A 22,939-nucleotide genomic window follows, 5' to 3' on the forward strand; every position below is an offset into this window, starting at 1 on the left:
AGTGAGACTGTAGAAGAACTTTTTCGGAAGTTCTTAGAGATTGTAGCATAACCTTATTCCAACTGAGGTTGGGAATATATAAGGATAGAGGAGTCCTTAAGGGAAGTGAGTGTAGCAACCAGAGAGAGAGAGCAAGAATTCTCAGTGCAAATTTCTAAGGAAAGAGGACTTGGAGACCAGGCAGAGGAGACGTTTGGTGAGAAGATCAACTTAGAAGGAAGTTTATTGGTTGCAGGTGTAGAGCTCACATAAAAGAAAAGATGGCTATGGAAAATCATATGGAAGATTCAGAAGAAGGCTACAAGATGGACGAGAAGGGTGCTCAAAAAATCCATAGGAAACAGATGAGTCAAGTAGAGATTGACAAGGAAACGGCTGCAATAAGAGAAGAACTTGATGTGTTAGTAATGATATTAGAGGAGAATCAAACACAAGGTTTGTTATTGAAGAGCAAGCTAGTGAAGTGGCATAAGTTTCATAGAAGGCAACAACAAGAACAGGTAAAGTGGTTAATGAAAAACCTCAGAGAAGTCGAGGCAGAAATGGAAGTTTCCATTTGTAGACTAGAATAGGGTGAAATGTGTTAGGATATTCCGACACATAGGAAATAGTTAAGTACAACTTGGTCTAGTATAGAGTTAGGTATAGTTTGTTTCTTTACTATGTACATTTTGTAACTTACAATCCAACGGTCATGATATGTAGTGATCCGACGGTTCATTCTCTCCTTGGTATTACCGACACTTAATCCGTGGCTTAACACCTGATTGGTCCATGATCTCTATTTAAAGAGCATGAAGGGTCAATTGTAGGTTAACCGTGCATGAGAGAAGCTTATGTAAATTTTCATTCTTTTATTAATAAATTTCCTGAAGTGGCCGCGTTGGCTCAGGCCGTGGACTGTTTCCCTCTTTGCGGGTTTTAACCACGTCAAAAGTACTGGTGTATTGATCTGTGATCTGTTTGTGAGCAGTGTCCTTTGGTGTTCTGTCTGAGGAACTTACCCTGTAAATTCCTACATGGTATGAGAGCTTTAGAACCTAAGAGTGAAAAATGTATTTTTGTTGGATATTCTGAAGATGTCAAAGGATATAGACTTATTCCACTTAAGTCCAAAAATGTTATCATTAGAAGATATGTAAAGTTTGCTGAAAATATATCGGCCTGCGAGCCTAGTTCGGCGGATGTGCCACCTCTCCCTATCTCTTATGCCTTTGAAAATATTTCTTCTTCAGATGATGAAAGTGAGGATGAAACTCCTCCCCCACCTTCTCATGATCCTCCTTTAGCTCCTCAGCTTCCAAAATGGGTCTGTGCTACTCGGGATGCAGCAGGTGATCTTGTCGGTGATCCTACAGATCAACGACGTATACGTTCTCAGTTTGAGAGAGCCTCTTCTTTACTGGCTCAAGCTTCAGTGAATTATGATCCTGACACCTTTACAGAAGCTTCAAGCCATCCAGATTGGGAAGCAGCTATGAATGAAGAATATCATTCATTATTGGCAAATGATACATGGGATCTTGTTCCTCTACCAAAGGGACGAAAACTTGTTAGATGCAAATGGGTTTACAGAACCAAGTATGGACCAGATGGGAAAGTTGGTAAACATAAAGCTCGTCTTGTTGCTAAGGGTTTTTCACAAGTTGAAGCCATTGACTATACTAGAACCTTCTCCCCTGTTGCCAAAATGAACTCTATCCGCCTTGTTCTTTCCCTTGCTGCTTCTTTCAAATGGGAAGTCCATCAGATGGATGTTAAATCTGCCTTCTTGCATGGGGACTTACATGAATAAATCTATATGGAACAACCTATTGTATTTATACAAACAGACTCGAACCTTGTATGTCGGCTTAAGAAATCCCTTTATGGTCTCAAGCAAGCTCCTCGAGCTTGGTATGCCAAAATGAATAACTTTCTTTTAGAATCTGGCTTCTCTAGGTGTCATTCTGATAATACTGTCTACACCAAGAAAGTGGGAAAGTCTCTTATCATTCTTGTTCTTTATGTTGATGATCTTATCCTGACTGGTAGTGATCCCAACCTTATAAACCATGTGAAGTCTAGCCTTAAAAGGAAGTTTGAAATGACAGACTTAGGACACTTACATTATTTTCTCGGTCTTCAAGTCTTGCAATCCAAGGAAGGTATTTCCCTTTCTCAGTCCAAGTATGCCTATGATATTCTATGCCATTTTCACATGGAAGACTGTAAGCCAACCCCTTCTCCCTTTCAGTCTGGAGTCAAACTTTCAGTCACTTGTACTTCTCTTGAAGTTGATGCTACCTTATATTAGTCAACTTGTAGGAAAACTTTTGTATCTAACCCATACTCGTCCTGACCTTTCCTTTGCTGTTGGCCTTGTTGCTCGGTTTATGCAAAACCCACGTGAAAGTCATTGGAAAGCAGCTAAAAGAATACTTTGTTATGTTCGAGATACAATTCAGTTTGGGATTCATTACAGTGCTGAAGCATCTCCTCTATTGCTTGGTTTCAATGATTCCGATTTGGCTGGTGACCCTGATGATCGGAAGTCTACTGCAGGTTATGTGTTCACTCTTGGTTCAGGACCTATTACATGGGCTTGCAAGAAACAAGGTGCCATTTCTCTTTCTTCAGCAGAAGCAGAGTATCGTCGTGCTGTAGAAGCTAGTAAGGAAGCCTTGTGGCTTCGTCAGATCCTGTCAGAGTTTGGCTTTCAGGAGCAACATCCGACTACACTTTGGTGTGATAATCAAAGTGCCATTCAACTATGCAAAGATCCAGTCCAACATCAGCGCAGCAAACACATTGAACTGCACATGCACTTCATTAGAAAGTTCATTCATGACCATGTTCTTGAAGTGAAATATTGTTCAACAGGTGATAAAGTTGCAGACATCTTTACAAAGGCTCTCACAGAGGCAAAGTTCACTAAAAGTCGATTTATGGTTGGAGTTTAGGAAGTTGTCACTAAAGGGTGATAGGCTCTAGTGCCTCCTTCCTTCTCCTATTGTGTCATATTTGTAAATCCTTCAATCCTATCCCAAGTTGTTCTTAAGGGGGGATGTTAGGATATTCCGACACATAGGAAATAGTTAAGTACAACTTGGTCTAGTATAGATTTAGGTATAGAGTTAGGTAAAGTGCGTTTCTTTACTATGTACATTTTGTAACTTACAATCCGACGGTCACGATATGTAGTGATCTGACGGCTCATTCTCTCCTCGGTATTACCGACACTTGATCCATGGCTTAACACCCGATTGGCCCGTGATCTCTATTTAAAGAGCATGGAGGGTCATTTGGAGGTTAACTGTGCATGACAGAAGCATATGTAACTTTTCATTCTTTTATTAATAAATTGCCTCAAGTGGCCGCGTTGGCTCAGGCCGTGGACTGTTTCCCTCTTTGGGGGTTTTAACCACGTCAAAAGTACTGGTGTATTGATCTGTGATCTGTTTGTAAGCAGTGTCCTTCGGTGTTCTATTTGAGGAACTTACCCTATAAATTCCTACAAAATGTTAGGTGAGGAAGATAATGGAAGATCAGTTGAAGATCTCATGAACTATTGGCATAGTTTAGAACAATTCGAAGATATGATGACAAGGGAAGCAGATGAGGGAATGGAGCCTTGTGATTTTTATTCTCATAGTTTGTGTATGTTTGCAAGATATGCAGAGGATGATGGACAGTCTGGTGAAACTGTCACAAACAGGAATGAAGCTCTTGAGGTGAAGTATGATGGAGAATGCCTTTTAGAGGAAGAAGGTGCTGATTTATTGTAGTAGAAAGAGTTCATAGATGAAATTCTGTTTGGGGTAAGACAATCAGATGGAGTTGATATGGACCAGAAGTCTACTAAAAATACCATAGTGGTATCCAAAGCAGGTAAGAAAATGAATTTGTTTGATGGAATGGATGAAATAACTTTACAATATGATAGTGTAGAAACCAGGATAACTTAGGAGGATTGCCAGGAAAAGAATGAAGCTGAGGATGGAAGTTGTGATGAACTTTTGGGGAGATTTCACATGGAATTAGAATTCTTAGAAAGATTGCTCAAGGAACCTGAAGGAGAAATGAAGCTTTCAGAACCTGATGAAGAAAAAGATATGGTTACTATGTATGATAAGGATGAAATTTCTCTAGAATTTATAGAGTTAAGTAAATGTTTAGACTCTTCAGTTAATGATGTGACTGCGAGAATGGAAGATAACATTAATAAATATGATGCTGAAATCAAAGAAATTGAGCAAAGGTTATTTGAAGGTGAGATGAAAGTTCAGGAACAACAAGGAAGCTATGTCCCCAGAGACATGAAGGAGACAGAAGTATTAATCCAGTAAGATGAAGGTGGAAGGAACCAGCAATTTAAAAGAGATGATCAGGAACATGAGGATGAATTTGAGGAAGGCATTAGATTGCAGAAGTATAACAACTGGCAACAGAATGAAGAACAAGAGATTAGTCTGGCAATACAAAGAAAGATAAGTAAAGACCGAAGATACAAATGGAGAATCAAGAAAAGGGTCAAGTGGAAGCTATTGCAATAGAGGTGGAATGGAAAGCTGATGAATGAGATTAGGGAACTTGAACAAATTCATATTGATTTGTTAGAGAAGGAAAGACTCAAAGGAATGGAGTCATGGCAAGAAGGATCTGCTGAAATCCAGAAGATCTATGATGAAATATTGGTGCTTGAAGCATCAAAAGAGGATAAAAGATATTGTATTTTGAAAACTGAAAGTTGTTGTGTGTTTGCGGGTTATGTAAACTTGAGGGAAGACAAGAAATTATTGGAAACTATTATATCAACAGGTGAAGAAATGACTCCTCACAGTCATATGAAGAAAAAAGAGAAAAGTTACAGTCAAGTGAAAGGAGATGTCCAGTTAGGTAACATCCAAAGGATAATTCAAAAGGAGGATGGCAAAGGAATTATTGAGATCAAAGGAATGTTTGGAAAGGAAGAGATCCATTCATATGAACATATAACTTAGAGTTTTCTCCGGATAATTGGTGAAGCTAATACAACCCAAATGGAGAATCGTATGATGTATCCAGGAAGTGGAAGTCAACTGGAAGAGTTGATGATGAAATTATTTGAGGAGGCCTTGCTGTCTCATAGTTTTGAAACTAATATTTTGTGTGTAAATGCAGCATACACTGAAGTAAGACAACTGATTCATCTTGTCATAAGGGAAAGCAAAAGCAAAGATATGATTTTTCAGGAGTTAGAAGAATTAAATTCACTTAACTTTGTGATGTAGATGAAAGGGTAGCTGTTAAACATAGCTGTAGTGAATTATGCAGATATTAGACAACTATTGAAGACTGAAGCCAAAGGAGAACAACTACTGAAGGTTGATATAGAAGACTTTGTAGATGTTAAACAATTACTGAATATTATTAACCTTGAGGAAAGCTAGAGTAAAGAAGGACTAAAGACAGATTTTGTAGACAATGAAGTTAAGGAAGATCGTGCAGAACTCTTGGGAGAAATTTCAAAGGAGATGACAGATTTGTGGCATGAGTCAAGCCTTTTGGAAAAGAGGTAAGGAAACCAAGGAATAAGTGATCAGACTGTACAGCTAGAATTGAATGAGAATGAAGAAGTTGTCATGGATAACAAATATGGGAAAGAAGTTGTCAAAAGTGTTGGCATAATGAGGAAGCAAGGTAAAGCATTTGTGTTTATTGAATTGATTAATTCTGATGAAGATTTATATGCAGGAACAAGGCAAGGTGAAGTCAATTTGAACCAAGGAGTTAATTCTGAAGATCAGATTGAATTAATGAAGAGTGAGAACAAAATGTTTCAAAAAGATGAAATGGTGTCGAATCTACAGTATGGGAGTGTTGAACTAGAAATGAGTTCAAGAGATGATAGTAACAGGATTACTATTGTACTACAAGGATTTATTGATGAAGAAGAGGCTGAAGATGACATTTCAGATGCAGACAAATATAATGCCATAATCCTTAAGCATGCAGAACTTAAGCTACTAGAAGAATATGTATTCCAAGTACCTAAGCAAGAAGGAAGAATTCTTAGTTCTCAGAAAAATTGTGGAGTTGCAGGTACACTAGGAATTGAAGTAAGAAATGATGGAGCCATGAATGAGAAACCAGAAGAAGGAACTGAAATAATTGCAGGGGATCAATGGAGAAGGCATTTGTACATTTCAGAAATGTATATGGAAAACTATTGGCACAAGGATTATGATGTTCTTATTCAAGAACACACTCAGTTGCAAGAGAACAACATTCTTCATCCAAAAAGTGAAGTGGAAAAATAAATTGATGAGTTGTGGAAACTCCTACAACAACATTCCAAAAATATAAGTAGAGGACACAAGAAGAAAGGAATATTGGCTGGAATGAATGATACAGGTGAAAGAAATGGCAAAATCCAAAGTAAGATGTGGGAGCATGTCATAAATTGTAATGATGAACAAATAGCAGTAAGATATAAGAAAAATATAGCAGTAGATAGTGAGAGCATAGCTAATGAGGAATTGCAGCATAAAATATGGAGACTTGCAGATCAACAAACAACAACAATAGTAACCGAGGACAGACTACCAAACAAAGTATGGGATCCAAGAGGACACATATTAGAAGCACATGATCAAGAGATCATGATTATTTTTAACCTTGGAAGTCTAATGCAGGAGCATCTAGGCCTAGCCAACAATGTGATGGAGTGGTCACATGTTGTGACTAATGCAAGTTTGAAGGAAGACTTGGTTGTTTAATTTGTATCAATTTCAAAGTAAATGAAAGTAGCTAATTATTGCCTGATTTTGAACTGAATTGGGAATAAATGGCAAAGTGATCCTCCCTCTGTGGAGATAAAGCCAAGCAGTTAGAATGATTAGTTAGAGTAGGATTTGATTTCTTAAAATATAGTGAATTCCTTCATTTGTGGAAGGAAATTGTTAGATAGAGCATATATGTGGTTCCTTTCTTTTCTGAAAGGGGATGCGAGACAGAGAGGAGAAGATCGAGAGTATTGTAAGCCTACGGGCAACATAGGAGAAAGAGGCCATTAATTAGAAGAATCAGGCCAGAGAAGGATAGAGAGCCTCAAAATGTAGTTTTGTATTTATGTTTGTATATAGAGAATTGATTTTGAGTGTGGGTCTGTGTATTTATGCCGTCTTTGAGTTTTGTTGTATTGATATGTGCAGACAGTTGAAATTCCATTTGCAGGCATATCAATCAACCATCGATCACTGTAGGATTGATGGTGATCTATTGGTTAGTTGAATGACTGTTATAGGTGAATGTCGTGTTTAAAAACCTGAGTTGGGTAGAGGAATGCGTTTTAACGCAAAAATCCATCCATAGCGAATGAAACGAGGTTAAAGAAGAAAAGGCAGAAATGATGCACAGGAACCGTTGGATTTCATAGATTGATGGTTCAGATCAAACAGAGGCAGGGCATTGATATATCGCATCGGTGGAGTCTTTTTACAGAGTTGTGGTCTCGCAAGAGAAAAACCCATTTTACACTAAAAATGAGCATAAAACATAGTTGGATTTGGAATCTGGACTTGAACCATTTATAAACGAGGAACTATACCCTTATCGGGTCTGGAAGGCATATTGGGTCGGCGCGTTGAACTGATCGGAATGGACCTTTGTAATAGAGAGATAGCGATATGTGATTAAATTGTAATCGTTTGATCGGAAGTCAGATCGACGGTGCAAATCTAATCACAATTCACAATCGGGGAATTCAAGAGATAGTGGGAAGTGTGATGAAACACTGATGATCGATGAGCGATATGGCGATATCACTGATAAACCAATTGGAGATCAGAGATCTGGATGATCAGAGGTCTTGGGAGTAAAGCTTCAGGAGGTGGACCCAACAATCTATAGATTCAGGCTCATAAGAATTGAAGTCCGGTGTTAAGGATTTCGAAGCTTGTTCCTATGTTTTCCGGTGTATTCTCGTGTTATTCGATATATGTGTTACACAAGTTTCTTAATGTAAAAACACTATATGAATGCTCTTGATGGTGTAAGAGCTTCTGATAAGTATAAGTGACCCAATTATTAGAGGGAAAGCCGATATGTTATATGGTCTGATCTTAAAGACTAAAACCCATATTAACGCTTCTGATATGCATATGTGTGGGCATGAAGATTTAAAGGTCCATTAAGGGAAAATGAGTCTTGATAAAGTATAACATGTTGTGGCAGCCTTAAGTTTGCATCATTTTTGGTGACGGTCAAAAAATGTTCATCATTATTGATCATTACAATGGGTTTTTGATGACATTATGTGATTGTTGCTATATTTTTGTCAAAAGATAATGATTTATAACCATTGTTATGTAGTCCTTTCCATTACGTGTCAAAGGCCATAATGCTTAGAGTCAATCAATTTCTTAAGAAGTAATTAGTGTGTATCATTTCCCTCAAGTAATGAAAATATAGTTTTCTTATGAGTCAACATATGATTCATCTTTTTTAGGTTTATTATCTAGAAAATTCCCTTTAGACGGAGTTTCACTAGTGTGTGTAGGAAGCATATTATTTAATATATATTCAAGCTCTATCAATTCTATTAATGGGAGATACCTAGCACTCCTAAACACTCCTGGCTCACCTTGACATTCTTTGGCACAAACAACATTTCTTAGTACCTTACATGTCCTCAAACATATTTGTACCTAGAACATCCTGTCATGACTAGGACACCCAAGCATATGTTGGCATACCCTAGTACCATAGCACTCCCCTAACATGTGTTGGCATGCCCTGTAGTCCCTAGAATGCCCTAGAACACCTTCTCATGCATTGACATACATTAACACTTGCCATGCATTGGAACCTATTTTATGTGTTCCTAGCATGCCCCTTTTGAAAAAAGTATGAAAAAGATTACAAAGAGGTAGAAAGAGAATGAGGAAATAGAGATCTTTCTTAGTAAATTGCATTCATTTAAATACTTGAAGGTACATTATTAAATAATCTCAAAACTACTGAGAATAGATACGCTACTCCTAATTCACAGATTCATAAATGATAGTTGCTAAAAATAACTTGTTAAAAATGACTCAAACTAATAACTAATTATCTAAATGCTTCACCTAACATGAGAGATAATTTTTAACATAGCTAACATAGATCTCTACAACTGTCAATAATAGTTAACGTAGATCTCAACAATTGTCAATAATATCTAAGATTTTCTTAAGTCCACAACCTGCATATATGGTAACATACCCCAAAAAAGTAAAATCCATTAAGCAAGCTTCAAACCGTAGACTTTGTGGCCACAACTTGATCGAAACACTTGGATGTTGGGATCTTTACATCAACTTCAGAAGAGGAAAGTTTGTAATTGTATCATAGTTAGTAAAACTCTATGCAAGTGATGTAATTCTTATCAATGCTAATGTTATATCTTACATGATTAGAATTAAAAATACCTAGATATATTTAAAAATACTTTGAAGTGTCACACTTCTTGTGACACCCATAATATTTCCATGAATTCATGTCTTAACTTTAACATTATTTACTTTCTATGAATTCTGAGAATTAATTTTGGTCTAAGTGGAAGACCAAATAAATGTAGTGTGAACTAATTTTGATCTAAGTGGAAGATCAAATAAATGTAGTGACTCGGACTTGGTTAATTTCTTGAGTATTAAAAGTTTTTTTTATATATGAATAAATGAAGAAAGAGAAAATATCTAGACAGTTAGGTCAGTTGGGTCTCTTTCGCCTCTTAGAAAAAGGGTAGTTCCAAAGAAGGAACTTCTTTTTTTTGAAAAAAAAAGAAAAGAGCTAGAGGAACGAAAGAGAGAAGGGACAAGATACCCATACCTAACATAAGATGCTATGCAAGTGAGAAGAATACTATTGTTCTGAGGAGTTCCTGAGCTAGACTTAGGCCAGTAGAATCCTTGAAGGATCCTTGCAATTTAAGACTCTAAACTACACTAGGGGTCCTAAGGTTTGGAGAGTATATGACTTAGGACTGAAACATATACTATCTAGATGTGTGGAAGCTCAGGGTGAGACTGGATGTCATTGTCGGTCTCACAGTTGGGAGGAGAGACTTCCTGGTTTTGGTTCGTATAGTTAATTCATTTACATTACTGTGTTTATTGTGTTTTCTTTATTACAGATTTGTAACTCCGATTGAGAAAGTGAAAGAAAAACAAATAGTCCATATAATTTGTTAAGAATAAATAGAACAATCCAATGTTATATGTTTCTGTTGAGGACAAAATTAGCATAGTAAATCCCTATATAGGAAAGAGTTGTGCAGTAATATATCCCAACAGTGTTTATTTTTTCTTTTAAAAGAACTACAAAAAAATAGATATAGACAGTATGCTTTTGTTTCTTAATACCAAAAAAGGGCATATTTCCTGTGCAAAAATTTGGACTGTCTCTTAATATAAAAATAAATGATGTTTCGTGTGTAAGAACAAGAATTGAATAGTTTGATATTGTATGAAAAGAACACATAAATGAATAGTAATTCTCATATACTCCCCTATGGGATAGCTGACGATCTGTAAAGGGAATACTGCACAGTTATGTAACAACAAAGAAGGTTCAACAATGCCTAAATTTTGTGAAATTAACAAAATATTTTTCACTAGAAGCAAACTAATTTCGAGAACATCAATAGGACATTTGCTAGAGACTGTTTGGTCAACACAATAAAATTAAGAACCATTTAACAATGAACAAGACTTAGAAAAATTCATTCCATTGACGACCCAATGCATATAAGGTAGTCGGTTAACTGTATAACACAGAAATTTACAGGCACTAATAGAAACTGTGGTCTTGGTCGAGATAGATTGACAAATGATAACTGACCCATAAGAGAACTTTGTGCATTCATATAGGACTAACTACATAAAACTATATGAGAAAAACTTCATTGCATACAGAAAGGCAGAAAACGATAACATTACACAACCCTGTGAATGAACCATCTAATAAAAGTCCATGCTAAAAAGCAAATTGAGTTCATGGGCCGATATAAAAACATAATACTCTCTGTGCAAAGATCAAACGGTAACCTTTCGTCAATACAACCTGTATAAACAAGAAATTTGACAACCATAAATGACTGAACCCTTGAATGGGAGCATGTATGCCAATAACCCTAGGCTCTTAGCAAAAGGACTCAACTTGACCTGGGAGGGTTCCAAGTAGTCAATATAACAAAAACCACTCCAAATGTATAGCTTGAATGTAGTAACAGTTCAGTAAGCCAAAACCCTGAGCATAATCAGGCCGAGGATTCTACCCTCTGGCATCTCACCAGTGAATGTTGGTGGTTAAACAAACTCAATGAAAATAAAACAAAGAAATACCATTCACGCAAGTGAGGAATCCAAACCTAGAAGGCTTTTCCCCAAACGGTTCATTTACCTAAGGTCCTTGAGGACAAAAAAAGAAAATAAAAAAGAGTAACTTGAACGCCAACCTGGAGGTGAGAAACTAGACTTTCTGGGTAATGACAAGGAGTCGACAACCTTGGTAAATTCCCTCTTCACCTGCATGAGAAACCTATCATATTAGGGTCAGTATGAAAGTAAAAGGGTGGCTCAGAAAAATCAATTAAAAGAAGCTGGAAAGCAAACAGAAAAAGGAAATCTACCTGAGCTGGTGGAGAATCCATGCATAAATGACAATAATGTTTGGATTTACAGTAGAGAAAGTGAGCGAGTGGGAAATTTAGGATTTCCTTAGTAGTTCAAGGCCAGGTAAAGTTGGAGTGCTGAGAGAATTTGGTCTTGCTGGAGTTCTACACCTCTTCTACCTGGAAGGAATAAAAGGAAAATAAGGATTGCAGAGCCATCAAAGCTAGTAAGAAGGAGCCAAATGAGTTCTTCCCATGGCAACAGCGTAAAGTGGTTACCCTAGTTCTTTCGCAGTCGATCACAGTCATATTATGAACCTCAAGTGAGGCCCTCATCAAACGGTTGATGTGCTGCATCGGTAAGGGTAATACCTTTGAAGGTGTTCCTCACAGTATATTGAGAATCATCCACACATATAAGTTAATACCATACTCACTATGGCATATGACATTCCGTAAATACTGCTTGACATGTTAAATAAACTCACTAACGCGTATGGATACATTCATTAATCAATGTAATTCTGGGATATCTATTAAGTAACAACTTGTTGCAGGTTATGCCAATAGATTTCAATTCATTAGATTTCCTACCTACCTTAATGTTGATATTAACAATATGTGGTGAAGTTTTGAATATAACAAAAAAAAAATTCATTAGTTCGCGTATGTGTGACAAGTGGTATCAGAGCCCGGTGTTAAACATTGTGGTCAAGCAGGATAAACTAATTGTTAACATTGCTACTGTGCATAGAGAATAAAGAAGGATGTGGAGCAGAACTGAAGCCCAAGAAAGGGGCCACATACCATATATAGAAACTAACCCAGGAATGTGGGTGCATTTGGGAGAGGAATCTTGATAGGAAAATGCAGCTGCATTGTTGGAGACAAGTCATGAATTGCGAATGAAAATGACCAACCTCAGGGCTTGTTGTTGGGAAAAGTATCTACTCAGAACGCCCCTATCCCACTAAGGTGTGACAGTGCCTTAGCAACAAACAACGAAAACTACTTTCGTATTCTTCTTTATGAAATGTAAACGAAGAGGAATAGGATGAACTAACCTGTATCTTGCGCTAGTCCGTTGATCCAATCGCTCTCCTCTTTGACAGCTTCCAGCTACCTGCTCCCTTACTTGCCCAGCTTCACCAAGTTCCTGCAAGATCACAGAAGAGGAAAACTACACAAAGACATAGATTTACATTCATAACTAGCTTAGGATCAGATTTAAGCTAAACATGCAAATATAACAAAACATCATTGATACACAAGCATGTAGGAGAAACTCAAATAGTTTTATTGATATAACAAGAAGATCCAGGAGGAGATACAACCAAGTGAGTCCCGATCCAGCATCAACCTCCCAGCAAAGGAATCCCTTCTTCACCTCCAACAAAGCATAAATCACCCAATGCACTGATCTCTATCTCAAAACCAACAGCAATTCTCTGCAAAGTACAAAATTCCAGCCTCTGGATCTCTGGGATGAGGGATCCATATATAGATGTATGCAAAGAGGATGAGTCGGATTATGATTTGACTTGTGGCTTCTCTCTGTCAGTTCTTGCTTCCACTTGGAGACTGAGAGCCTCTTACTCATCCTTGGTCGAACTCAGTGAGGCAAGTGTCATTGGGGAAGATTCTGGAAGCTTCCATTGTCTGTCCACCCCGTGGAATGACACTGCCATTTGTCATTTCCCACTCAGCGCACCCTGGTAGTGCATTTAGGTGCATTGCAACGCACCTAGCTAGTGTACTGGGGTGCTATGCAATGCAGGTAGCTAGTGGAGCAGCTGAAATGATCCTGATTTGACTGATTCTGAGTAGTTTCTGGTGGAGAACTTCTGGGAGAAGCTGTAATTGGTTGACCTTGTTCCTTTAGGGGCAGGAACAACACTTTTAGGGACTTAGGATCCCTTGGTTTATGGACATTTCATGATTAGAGCTGTAAGGCACAAAAATGTCTATAACATTTGCCCCCTAAAGTATGAGGCCGTTTATCGGGTGAAATGCTTTATTAGGAGGATCCGAAGTTCTGTCATTGCTGGGAGGAGACCTGTAATAAGATACAACACAATACATTATCTTCATACTTTTTTCATGATCTAGCTGAGGCGGGCATTCCCATGCTCAGCTTTATAAATTCATTTTTATGTACATAGGACAGACAATCGTCTGATGGTAGACTGATGATTCTGATGAAGTCATCATCCTTTTGGTAGGATGATTATCTGTGCTGCAATGCTGTACATGTCAATGTTTTTATTTTTCCTGAATATATATCGCAGCCCGGATGGATGAAACTAGATCTGGGGTCTTCAATCTCATCCGATCTTCACTCGAAGTACAAGTCGATCCATGTCAGAAATGTTTTGAAGTCGAACATGGAAAGACATCGCTTGATTACCAGTCGATAATGTAAACTGTTAACAAGCGCGAGAGGAATCACCGATAAGGATGATGACCCTCAAGGTACTGCAGTACAATTCACGTGGTGTGAATAAAGGACTTGGCGTCGAACACCACGCAAAATCTTTCAGTCGAAGGTCATTGATGTATACCTGTCACCGGAAGTGAGAAACTTGCCATTGAGGCATGCAAGCTTCAAAGTACTGAATGGGGTGTTCCTAGATCGACTTCTTGGATAATGAGCTGATGTCAACAAGAAACGATCTGTCAAAGGAGGGCCTTGATGAATCCCACATCAATGACATGGAATGGAGCAAATGATTTTGATGGAGGTGAAAACGATCTGATGATATATGGTTCAGGATGGCGGTGATGAAGGAATGAAGTATAATGTATGGTAGTGGATGGAACACGGGTGACTTCTCTGGATGACTTCTCTTGAACATGTCGGCGACACTTATGTGATGGATTGATAGCATTTACCCCAAATGTGGATGGTATGGCGTGACCATGGTGATGTGACTGGTGAATGAAACAACCCAACCCGACTCAGGCACGGAGTGGAAGTGTCATGTTCAAGAGCGACTTGCTACCAATAAAGATTCTTTGAGTTTCTTCCCAATTTTTCCCCAGTCATTGCTGACCAATACCTCTTTATTTTTGTCAAGCTTGAGGAGGATAACATATGCTTGTTCTATAATTTTCCCTTCGGGCAAACCCATCGCTATGTTTTAACGAGCCTAGCGATAGTGAAACTCGTTCTCGTCTAAAGACAGGTTTGTCGCTATTAATGTTTTTAACAAGTTTAACGACAAATATAACTCGGTCCTTTTCATTTTTAGAGAGTCTGAAAAGGTACGTAAAGTTAACTCTGGAATTCCTTTTTCGTCATCTAATCCCTTAAGTCCGAAAAGGTATAAAACAACACAGAAGGGATGAATTTTCGATAGTTTTAACGAGCCGAACAACACAAGCGCTCGATATTTTTGTGCAATAATCCCTCAGGTCCAAAAAGATTAAAATCTAGAGGAGGGATAGCACTTTCGGTCGCTTTAACGAGCTGGAAGGCCAAAACTCGGCAATCTTTTCATTTTTTACGAGTCAGATGAAAAGAGCTTAAAGAAGACTCGTCTTTTGAGAAACGAGTGATAAAATGGGTAGCAGTTGATTCCAGGTAAGGGTTGGAATTTTCCAAGCACGGCAGTTTCACAAGGATGGCTAGTGAAATCACTCTTCGCAGCTGTTCCTCAAAATGGGTAAACAATCAAATGGAGGTGAATGATCGGCCAATGGAAAAGTGGAGGTGACGGTGCAAACACGACCAAGGTTTTAATGGCTGATAATGCTACATTCACGGTGGTTATTTACCGGAGGATGGTTCATTTTTTAACGAGCTTAAACGTGGATTGAAACACTTTCTCGGTCTTATGTTTATTTTTTAACGAGCTTGAACTATGTGCTAAAACTGCTCGATAATCCAGTCATATGATAAGAATGTCTCATATAAAACGGCAACATTTAGATTTTTGCCCCACATCCTTTCTTTATGCAAGTTAGGAAACGACTAATCCAAAAAACAGATAAATAATCGCTCTTTGCTTGCATTCCAAAAGGTTTGCATGCCCCCAGGTATAAAATACGATTTCAAGGTTACCCCTCAATTTGCAGACAAAACATTTGTTCTATCAGGAAAGGCCTACCTCTTTCAGGTTACCAAAGATTGTCTCGTTCGCGTTAGAAATGAAACACTTCCTCGGCGATGTCTACCGAGATAAACAAAGGTGAGTGACAACGAGCGCCACACACATAACTTTGACAAGAGAATCTTTTTCTAGAATAACCCCTCTTCCACTGATGGACGGGGTACAGACTAGTCATATTCTCCCGCGGAAACCTACCCTATACCCGAAGTTTTCCTGCCGAAGCAGACCAGGACGCATGCCCCCTGGGTTTCAGTCATATCCCTACGAATTACTCGCACTCATCGGGAGGACGGACTGGGGGTTGAGACATTTCTTGTGTGAAGAGACCATTTAGGGATGGTATATGACTATTTGCTATGCGTGATCTGGGAAATGAAAGCTGGTCTACGAGCTTGACCACTCTTCCTTTGTGCGGAAAACACATTACTCTAAAGAGTGAGGAGACGATGGCTCCCATGCAATAAATATAGTCTCGCCCAAGGAGTAGATTGTAATCTAAGGGTCCTTGGACTACCATTAAGTTCATTTAAACAGTCTTCCTTCTCAATGTTATGGGCACATTGGGAAGGATCCCTAAAGGTCGACTGGTTCCTTTATCAAAGCCTGTCAGATTTCTCATCTCAGGCGAAAGCGGTGGAGAACCAAGCGCTTTCCAAGCAATAGAGGAAAGGATACTCACAGAAGCCCCCTCATCTATGATTGTACCAGCGATGACCATTCTATATATTTGGACGATAATTCGGAATGGTACACTTGCTGGTAGGCGGGGTCTTCCTAGTTGATTCCAGTCGAAGGAGACAACTAGGTTACTTGGAGGTGGAACCGAGTAGACGGCCGGGTATGGCTCTGAAATATTTCCTTCCTGCAGTAAAGGAACGGTTAACTGCCCCCATGTTTGTCAGAGTCTGTGTTTATGAAGAGAATTTGGACGGTGTCATCCTTGTTCTCTCCCGTGACGGTATCATCTGAGGATACAACCTCTGAAGGCAATACCGGGTCAACTGCCGTTTCGACCTTTTGACTTTCGTCTGGTATGGATTCAGATGGTTTATCTTCAATGATAGGTGCTTCGGCTGACCACCTGAGCGGGGCAGCCGGGTTTTCAACTGGTGACGGACTCGGCAAGAGTTTTTTATATCCAGGAGGAATTCGCAACGGTGAAACCGGACGATCTTCCAAAACTCTTTTAGCTTCGTCTAAGAAGGGACAACGGTGGACGGCATGATCGCCTTCGCACAATTTACAGGGAAATCTATCTTTCCCTTTTTGTCCTGTGGCTTCACTTTCACTAGTTGACGGTGTGCTGTCAACATGGCCATCAGAGGTTGACGACACCAGATTGTGCAAACGGGGAGACCAGTCCCTTAGTATCCGAGGGATTCAAGGACAATCTCTGTGAAAGTGGTATCCCTTGCAAATGACACATGGTGATTTAGGCCTGGTCGGTGCAGTGTGTGGATTTTCGTTAGACGACACTCGTTTGCCCCCATTCGCTTTTGGCTCCTTCTTCTTCTCTTTCTTCTTCTTTTCCTTCTTCTCCTTAGGAACTTGACTTTTGGCTTTGCCAGCCACATCAAGCAAAGAGGAAGGAGGAGAGGAAGAATTAGAGGAAGTAGAAGGTTGGTGGGTAACTTTGGACTGGTCTAACTGCTGATTCAATTGTTCAGGAATAGTGGTGTTCTGAACGACATTGGTTGAGAAGAGCCATACTGGCAAGCTAATTGTCAGTCTTGGAAGCGACAATGTGGCCATATGTGGTGCACCAACATCTCCCCAAGAGGAGAAGGGACTAGGATTTCCACCAAGGGGAATTCCTTGGTTGGTAGACTCCATTTTCTCAACCTAAGATAAACGTAAGAAAAGGGTATGAATATTCCGTTTAAAATAAATTTTAAGGCGCTTGGACACAACTTGTTTTTTCAATTTTTAAGAGTCGAGAAAAAACAAAAGATGACTCTAGTCTCCTTCAATTTTTAATGAGCCTGAAGTGACAAGTGCTCAGATGGACCTTTTCTGTTAAGGAGTCTGAAAAGGAACGAAAGGGACTACTCTGGAGATCTAGGTAGATGGTGTGCCAAACCAATCACAAAACTGCAGAAAACGTTTTACGGTACGACAGTCAATCTTCCCGAATGCTGTGTTCGGTGCATTGCGATCAGTAGGGCAGCCAACACGACTTCCTATGGATAAAAGGTTTTAAGCCTATAGGGGTCTCCCAATATATACTCGATGGTACGTGGGAGCACAAGTCCGTACTGGCACTTATCGTCTCACAATGGAGGAATCACCCAACCATCAGTGAGGACAACAGTTACCAGGCTTTACGACGCCGGAACACGTCTCTAGCCTAGACCTCTATGTTGTGCGTTAAGTTCCAATGCATTGTTAGATTCATTCAATTTATTTTAAGTTGATATTTCTTAGAAGTTTTCCTTTTGGGATCACCACGAGATGTAGATGTAATTCCTAAATGCAATCTAAAGATGATAAGCAATCTTTTATCTCTTTTCAGCAATGAAAATCCTAGCTACAAGGGGAAAAGAAAGACACAATCTTTTCTCAAAGAGCAAAGAGCACACTATACATGCACTTTTCCTAAATCAAGCCAAACAGACTATCAATATGCAAATGCACATATGCATGTATTTGTTTTCACTTTCTTAATATTGATGCCTAAAAAGAAAGTTGATGTACAAATCTGAATTTGCTTTCAAGTGAAAAACACAAACAAGCTTCTTTTCGAAATAAAAAAGGTAGAGAAGATTACGACACTTTATGATTTTGAAATAAACACTCGTTTCAACACTAGAAAGAGACAAATTCAAACCAAAGGTAAAAGTAAAAGTATAATCAACTGTCAATAGTAAACAAACTTTCTCCTAAGATCAAAATCGACACTTACGACAGATCTAAATCGAAGGACGACAGTATGACTATTCTACTCTTTCAATGGAAAACTATAAATGATGTAACAAACACACAAAGAACATCTACAGCCTTTTTGTACAAAGGAGGCGGAATTAAGGCAAAGAAAAGGAGTTTTCAGACAGGTACACACACTGATAACAGGCTGCAAAAATCAGAGATAAAACTAGACAAAATGAAGCAAAGAACCTCAGCTGCACAGGGCAAAGGCTGATCAGCGCACCTGTTGCACAGAGAAACTGAATTGCAGCGCAGGTAGCCCTCTCGGGACTTGCGTTGAAATGCAGAACCTCTTCATAGAGCCTACGCTGGGGCAGAAACGAGACTTCTATCCAGGTTTTGGGTCACAGTTTGCAGTTTAATCTATGGATTTTGGCCGAGTAAAAGCAATCAGTAAGGTACACTCAGAGGGATGATTTAAAGGAGGACTAAGAGCTAACACAAAGGGCAATTAGATCATTTGTGGATCAGCTGTTCAAATCATAAACAAATCCAGTGAGTGGATTGAAGTAGCAGCTACTTTTCATTTGATAATGGTGAATGCAGTTCGATTGCTACTTCTGTGTTTATGAAACAAACAACAAGAGAAACACAAATAAACTAACTAGACACGATCCCCAGCGGAGTCGCCATTTTGTTGTTGGGAAACGTATCTACTCAGAACGCCCCTATCCCACTAAGGTGTGACAGTGCCTTAGCAACAAACAAGGAAAACTACTTTCGTATTCTTCTTTATGAAATGTAAACGAAGAGGAATAGGATGAACTAACCTATATCTTGCGCTAGTCCGTTGATCCAATCGCTCTCCTCTTTGACAACCTCCAGCTACCTGCTCCCTTACTTGCCCAGCTTCACCAAGTTCCTGCAAGATCACAGAAGAGAAAACTACACAAAGACATAGATTTACATTCATAACTAGCTTAGGATCAGATTTAAGCTAAACATGCAAATATAACAAAACATCATTGATACACAAGAATGTAGGAGAAACTCAAATAGTTTTATTGATATAACAAGAAGATCTAGGAGGAGATACAACCAAGTGAGTCTCGATCCAGCATCAACCTCCCAGCAAAGGAATCCCTTCTTCACCTCCAACAAATCATAAATCACCCAATGCACTGATCTCTATCTCAAAACCAACAACAATTCTCTGCAAAGTACAAAATTCCAGCCTCTGGATCTCTGGGATGAGGGATCCATATATAGATGTATGCAAAGAGGATGAGTCAGCTTATGATTTGACTTGTGGCTTCTCTCTGTCAGTTCTTGCTTCCACTTGGAGACTGAGAGCCTCTTACTCATCCTTGGTCGAACTTAGTGAGGCAAGTGTCATTGGGGAAGATTCTGGAAGCTTCCATTGTCTGTCCACCCTGCGGAATGACACTGCCATTTGTCATTTCCCGCTCAGCGCACCCTGGTAGTGCATTTATGTGCGTTGCAACGCACCTAGCTAGTGTACTGGGGTGCTATGCAACCCAGGTAGCTAGTGGAGCAGCTGAAATGATCCTGATTTGACTGATTCTAAGTAGTTTCTGGTGGAGAACTTCTGGGAGAAGCTGTAATTGGTTGACCTTGTTCCTTTAGGGGCAGAAACAACACTTTTAGGGACTTAGGATCCCTTGGTTTATGGACATTTCATGCTTAGAGCTGTAAGGCACAAAAACGTCTATAACAGGGCTGACAATGAAAGACTTTGACAGTAGCAAGAACGGATCCTAAAAATTCAATCAAACCGACAGAATCACCAGGCACCCAACCCTAGTGTAGGAAATGGAGACCGCACAGAGACATTTCGTCATAAAGAATACAATGAGGAATCGAAAGGGGGGCATAATGAAGAATAAAGGAGAGCAGATAATGTCTCGTTTCACACAGGTCCTAAGAAGAAGAAAATTGAATTACAAGGAGAATTTAAGAAGATTAGACCTCCGGTATATGGTGGAGAGGTTGAGGAAGCCACTGAAGTCTAGCTAATTAATACGAATAAATATTTCCAAGTATATGAATATGATAATAATATGAAAGCTCGGTTGACTATTTTTCATCTACAAGGAAAGGCCACCCTGTGGTGGGAGGAGGTCAAAGTTTTCCGGGGAATTGATGATCAGGAGGTCACATGGAACGAATTTTAGAAGTATTTCAAAGACAAATATTTAACTGAATGCTTCTACAATGAGAAGGCAAGAGAGTTTCATGATTTAAGGATGGGCTTGTTGACTATTGATGAGTTTATCACTAAATTTATGTCCTTGTTGAGGTACGTTACATAACTTACGGAGAAAAAAGCCAAGACAAAATGCATCCTGAGCAGCTTGCCTATTTTTATGAAGGAAAAAATAGAGTTTGATTACCCAAAAACTATGGATGAAGCCATTTGGAAGGCCCAAATTTGTTACCAACAGATGAAGAAAAAAGGGGAAGGTAACAAGGGGGGTTGAACAAAATGGGTCAAAGGAATTATCATAACATTCGAGGAATAAGACTCCCCAATGTTAAAAACATGAATCGGAAAATGCAGACAAAAGTGGTTGGGAGGAATCAATAGAGAATGGGACAACAGGTTGAAAAAAAACAATCAGAAGTGGCAAGTCGACCAGAAGCCAGTCAACAACCAAAACCCCCTCTACAATGTTGGGGTTGTGGAGAACTTCATTATTTCAAAAGCTGTCCCTGTCGTACTCATATTGAGTAGGATGCTAACATTCAAGAACACTCCACGGTTGGGGACGTAGCCAGAAATGTTCCATGGATTAACACACCCTTGAACGATGACCGAGCTGAATATCAACCTACAATGATAGAAATGGTAGGTAAATTATCTAAACATTATGTTTCCATTTTAATTGATCCAGGCACAATCTTGAGGTACATTAGCCCAAAACTAGTAGAATTAGGTAACTTACCAAAAATCAAATTCAAAACACCTTGTCTTGTTCAACTGGCTACTAGGGCCAAGCGAAGGGTCACTGGTAAGGTGGTAAATTGCTCCTTAGAGGCAACATCACATAAAATAGTAGCTGACTTGAATATTCTTCCTTTGGGTGCATATGATATACTAGTTGGAATGGACTGGTTAGAGAAACATTGGTCGATAGTAGACTGCAAAGAGAAAACTATGAGCTTCCTTGGAGAGAACGGTGAGAGACAAGAAATTCAGGGAATTAAGAGAGCTGTTAAATTGCGACCTATGACCACTAATAAGCTAGGGAAGTGCATCCGAAAAGGCTACCAAATTTATGCAGTTCAGGTAGGTTATACAAATTCTAAGGACAAAATAACCAGTCGAGGAAACATACCTATAATTTATGAATTTTCTCATGTATTCCCAGAAGAAATACTTGGGATGCCACCTAAAAGGAACATTGATTTCACCATAGAGTTAATTCTAGGTGTGAGCCCAGTGTCTAGAACACCATATCGTATGAGCATACCTGAATTAACAGAACTTAAAATGCAATTACAAGAACTTCTTGACAAGGGGTATATACGCCCAAGTGTGTCACCTTGGGGAGCCCCTGTATTATTTGTACGAAAAAAGGATGGTACATTGCGGTTGTGCATTGATTATAGACAATTGAATAAGATGACCATTAAGAATAAATATCCACTACCAAGGATTGATGATATGTTTGATCAAGTTAAAGGGGCCAAGGTGTTTTTGAAAAATGGATTAAGATCAGGATACCATCAAACACGAATTAAGGAGGAAGATATCGATAAGACAACTTTTAGGACTCGATACAGACACTACAAATTTGTGGTCTTACACTTTCGACTTACCAATGCCTTGCCACATTTATGAGCTTAATGAATGGTATATTCCATCTTTATTTGGAAAATTTCTCCCAAATATTTATTGACGATATTCTCATATAGTCCAAAAATTTGGAGGACCCTGAGAAGCATTTGAGATTCATGTTCCAAAATTTGCGGGATAACCAGTTATATGCTAAGTACAGTAAGTATGACTTCTACAAAAATCATATCCAGTGTCTAGGACATTATTTCAGTGGAAGGAATTGTAGTTGACCCTGAAAAGATCAAAACCATCATGGAGTGGCCTGTTCCCAAGAATGTTGCTGATATTCGATCCTTCATGGGGTTAGCTGGTTACTACTGTCAATTTATTGAAGGATTTTCTAAAACTACTTACCTGATTACCTCCCTACAAAAGAAAGGAAAGGTTTTCAAGTGGATGGTAGAATGTCAACAAGTTTTTGAATGCCTAAAGAAAATATTGACTCCTACCCCTGTTTTAAAAGTAGCGAACCCTCAAAAAGAGTTC

The sequence above is a fragment of the Pinus tabuliformis genome, chromosome 3_1 (genome assembly GCF_031772625.1).
Source record: "Pinus tabuliformis cultivar Carrire ecotype Pingquan chromosome 3_1, CPIR1, whole genome shotgun sequence".
Taxonomy (NCBI): Eukaryota; Viridiplantae; Streptophyta; class Pinopsida; order Pinales; family Pinaceae; genus Pinus; species Pinus tabuliformis.